We start from the raw sequence: 4,512 nt of genomic DNA, 5'->3' as shown, positions 1-4,512 counted from the left end.
AATGTGGAAAAATGATCACCTTTTATAATAAATATTTTTGTAATTATTTCCTAATTCAATTGAGCTGCATTTACAGCCCTAAAAAGGTCTTGTTTATTGTGCAGTTCTCTGTAGTCATTCTAAAGTAAGCTCCACATAAATCCCCTTTTAAAAGCCGGACAGCATCCAGCTGTGTGTGGAGAGCCTAGCTCTCGCTCTCTCTCTCTCTCTCTCTCTCTCTCTCTCTCTCTCTCTCGCTCTGTCTCTGGGAGTTTGCATCCAACTCCATCTAGTGCAATTCTATCACGCGGGAGACGGAGCTGGCCCCACCCCAATAGCACACGCACACACACGCATTCACAACACAGAAGAGAAAAAAACAGCACTGGACTCATAGGTGGAATGCTGTTCCTGTGGTGAATTTGAGAAAAATAAACCCCTTTTTTTGCACTGACCTCCTACAGAAATAACTGAATTCAGATTTTTATGTGAAACTACACATCTTCCATCATGTTCCATATTGGACCCAAGGAGCTAGTATGAAAAACAAAACCTTACTTCTTTCATTTTCATACACATCCATTTTCTCTTTGATTCAATCTAATTCACAGCAACAGACCTGAGCAACTGAATGAAATTACACTGTAATAAAGATGGATCAGTGCTCCTGATTAAACTAATATTAGTTTATCAGTTGACACAGTTACAGACTGTATATATAAGATCCCATATGATTATTGACATTTGGGTTTCAGCTGGGTAAACTATCACAATATGCTAAACATATTTAGTTTTTTGTCAAAATCAAACTGAATCTGGTAACTATGCTAACATATGGTGCATTTTGGCCATTGATTATAACACACTTGGAAAGTCGGAAATAACAGCCCCCTATTAAGAGGCTCCAAATTGTTACCTGGATTTTGTACCATGTCAAAAATAATTCAAAGTTCGTGAGCTACTTCAAAGGAGCCATACCCATAATCAAATGAATTTCCTCTTTCCTTATGAGTTGTTGAGAAATCCTAGCACCGGTTCAGTGTGTTTAGTCGAGGGTGCGTGCCATTGGCTAATAAAGAGCAGGAGAGTTCTCTAACGAGCTCTGGCTCAGCCATGTTACTGAGGTTGCACTGTTTACAACAGAATTGCATTCATATAAACTAGCCTTGCATGACATGGGGTTATACAAATGTGTTTCTTTAGAACAAGGATGCTGCAAGTTGTTTCTGTATTAGTCTTTTTATTATTGTTATTGTTGTTTCATGTTCCATAATAATAATAATAATAATAATAATAATAATAATAATAATAAAGATAATAATAACAATAAAGATAATAATAATAATCAGAAGAAGAAGAAGAAGAAAGTAGTAGTAGTCGTAGTAGTAGTAGTAGTAGTAGTAATAATAGTAGTAGTAGTAGTAGTAGTAGTAATAGTAGTAGTGGTAGTAGTAGTACTTAAACTACCAGATGGTGCAAAACGTATCAAAGTTTTTGCACCTCTGGGCTCTTCACGGCCTGAAATAGCGCAACAGATTAAAGTTTTGCATTGTGGTCTATATCTCCTGAACTGTGACCATCAAATTTCTTGACCAACATTACACAGCTTTGCAATTTTGACCATCTTACCCCCACCCAATTAGATTGTGAGCTATTCTAAGCATGAGCTTGGAATAATCTAAGTGTGACTGTCCATCCATCCATCTTCTACCGCTTACTCCTTTTCAGGGTCACGGGAAACCTGGAGCCTATCCCAGGGAGCATCAGGCACAAGGCAGGGTACACCCTGGAGAGGGTGCCAACTAAGTGTGACCTCAACAGTTAAACAATTGAAAAATATATATTGACAATTGTAAACAACAAGGCTGATCAAACACATTCCAGTTAATCGTTTCAAAGAGAGGCTTGGCTGAAACAGCTGTAACTCACAAATACTCCTGAGGAGCAGTAGATCCTATAGAGTAACACAAAGTTTGTGGTGTGTTCATCAATAGGGGGTGCTATAACCTTTAGACAGTGTGTGATTTCCGTCAAAATTAGAAATAGAACCCAACAGAATTTATTATAATTTATTGTTTTTATATAATATATTTTATATAGTATATATTTATATTATTATGTATTATGTATTATTTATTATTATTATTATTATTATTATTATTATTAGGCCTACTTAAATAATGGAAATTGCATTTTGTAATTAGCAATTAGTGTTTTGATTTGTACTTATTTTTGTTCATCAGCTAAAGCTTAAGAAGGCTCTAACTGATTGGGAGCAAACTCAATAAAATTTTACAGTGTATTACTTATATCAACAACTGGCGATATTGTAGTAATCATAAAAATTAGGCCAGTTTTTGAGAAATAGTTTGGACAATAACAATAACTACTTGTAGCTGTATTTCATTCATTCATTTTCTGTAACTGCTTTATCCTGGTCAGGGTAGCGGTAGATCCAAATGAAGACAGGAACGCACCCAATGCATCACACACACAAACGCACGTACACACACAGACACACACACACGCATAGATGCAAACACACACACACACACACGCACACCCACACGCACACACGCACATACACAAACACACACACACACACACACACACACACCCCTAGGGGCGATTTAATGTCCACCTACCAGCATGTTTTGGGAGGTGGGAGGCAACGGCAGAACCCAGAGGAAATCCATGTAGCGAACAGTTCTGTACAAAGCAACCTGCTTTTCCTGCTCCAAACATACTTGAATCAACTAATCAGCTATTTAACACCCTGTCATGAGTTAAGCTGGGTGTATTACAGCAGGGTAAACAGTGAAATGTGTAGTTTGGATATCAATAGTTAGCAAAATGTTTTACAGTTGTAAACAATAAAACTATCATATTAAATTCATCCTAAACCACTGTACTCATGAAACATTCAGAAATCCAGCTATTAATGGCCAATCTGCTTTCAGCAGTCATCAGACAGGATTACTACTGGCTCATCATCACAAACTGTTGCAGAGTCTGTAGTCACATGTACTAAGCTCTTTGCACATAGACCACAACCTTATACGCTTCCAGGGAACTTCCAGGGAATGTAAATGTAATGGAATGTAAAAGGGAATGTAAATTAGCACCCTGAGTAGTGCAGTAATGTAGGCAGTCTTGCAAGTATACAGTCACCCCCTAGGATTGGACTACTTTTCAATTGCTGACATGGGTTGTTTCTCATTAATGCTCTTGTGGCTGAACAGGCAAACCCGTTATCACAGGTACACAGTCACACAGTCACAATATGTACTGGATGAGTGGAGGCTAATATAAAAGGTTATTATAATATATTGGGGGGGGGGAGGAGGAGGCTCTATAATGTGTAAGTCTAAAGAGTATTTTTATACCATTTCTATATGAAGTAACAGGTTGTGCAGCATTTTGAGATAGTATTTAGTATGTTAGCCTGTGATCTGGTACAATATCCCATACAATGTCAAGAGTCAGGAAGCCATCTTGGTGGAGAAGGGAAGGATTGGATTCAACTATAATATTTGTTCCCTTCCACTGAAATCTTATTGTCAACAATATGGTTAACAAGGAACTTGCAACATAAATTATATGGTGCTTCTGTGGACTGCAGCTTAAATGAACAAGTAATGAACAACATTCTTTTGCCCAACTCATTTTGATTTAAAACAAAACAGGCGTAAATACAGTGGCTGCATTCAGTTGTTTAACAAATCTCTAACTAACAGTTATAAAATACATATCATGTGCAGTGTAGTGGGTGACTGATAAATGCTATTGCTTTTTCATTCAAAACAGCTGAAAGAAACGACATGGCCGGAGTTGATGCATATTTTCAATCTGTGTTTCCTCAATACAGATTTTTTTTGTCATTCAAAAAAGCTTGTGCTGTAATGTGCATAGAAGCACAGCCAGATATAAAAAGGCATGCACTTAAAGGAACAATGGAGAGCAGAGCAAAAGGTAAGACAAAAGCTTTATGTAACTTTATGTAAATTTTGTCCTTTTATTTTGGTTTTTGTTTTGTACTTTTGGTATTATTTGTATGTATTTATATTGTGTGGAAAATAACAATAGCCAGTGTATGTTATAACTTGATACAGCCCTATTTACTACTTTAACTGAATGAACTGACCAGTCATAGTCATCATAGCTCAGTTAATTATACCCCTTATCTAACTAAATTAACTCTTCAGAAAAGACCAACATTGTGTACGGTGAGCAAAAAATTTATTCATGAATTAATATTGTTGAGTGATTGATCAGTAAACTACGCACCCACATGTTGCAGCCATATTTTGCAATTTAGTGTTTAGTTAATTTACACAATCAAAATACTGCATTGTCAGCCATCACTTCACTTCATAAAGACAGTTTATTTATACACAGACTATTGCTAGCTGGTTTAAACATTCCAGGGTTGAGAAACTAAACTATAATCTTATTATATTTGTTTTTGTTCACTCCTGCTGGGGCAGCAAGAAAATGTGAAAATGACGTAGAATATACAGTATAACATCTATA

This window comes from Ictalurus furcatus, chromosome 1 (genome assembly GCF_023375685.1).
Source record: "Ictalurus furcatus strain D&B chromosome 1, Billie_1.0, whole genome shotgun sequence".
Classification (NCBI taxonomy): domain Eukaryota; kingdom Metazoa; phylum Chordata; class Actinopteri; order Siluriformes; family Ictaluridae; genus Ictalurus; species Ictalurus furcatus.
Note: the sequence above shows the minus strand (reverse complement) of the source record.